This window comes from Penaeus monodon, chromosome 21 (assembly GCF_015228065.2).
Source record: "Penaeus monodon isolate SGIC_2016 chromosome 21, NSTDA_Pmon_1, whole genome shotgun sequence".
Classification (NCBI taxonomy): Eukaryota; Metazoa; Arthropoda; class Malacostraca; order Decapoda; family Penaeidae; genus Penaeus; species Penaeus monodon.
This window is the reverse complement of record NC_051406.1, coordinates 10,650,318-10,650,958: the sequence shown is the minus strand read 5'-3', so window position 1 is coordinate 10,650,958 and position 641 is coordinate 10,650,318.

Below are 641 nucleotides of genomic sequence, written 5' to 3'. Positions count from 1 at the left end.
ATTCATCCCACGCCCCCTATTCTGACACGTGTGGTACCCCGAGGCTGCAATCTGCTCTTGGTAGCGAGGTGCAGTGTAGGGTTGTAACTGTAAAGGATAGGAGGACTTAGGGTGTCTCGCTAATGCATTTCTGAAACGATACCTATATTTGTTGATTATTTGATGATATTATTAGATATTTTTGGAGAGGGAGAAATTGGCTAGTAGTTTATGATTGGGTAGGGTATTTTGATAGCAACCATGCTATCATTTTTTTTAATAGTTTCTATCAGCTATGCCCCGTGATCACGTAGATGTTAACGATGACCGATTGAAAGACATGATAAGATAATTGTTGCTTAGTCTCGTGGTCACGTGAGATGACGATCTGCGTCTCGTGTTTTCGAAGATGCCATTGTTGTTAATTCTTCATCGTAAGCTCAATATTTTTTCGATCTGTGTCTACGGTCGTGTGATACAGACAGGTATCTTTATATCCTTATGCGTCACCTTTGATGTCACATTTAGTGTTATGCGGAATCTCCAGTTTGTGACTGAACAAAATTACGAGCACAGTAACGTCTGAGCGCAGATAAAATGAAGCGCAGCCACAATACGGATAAAAAATAAATCTGGACATTTCAGATACACGTGCAGCGATA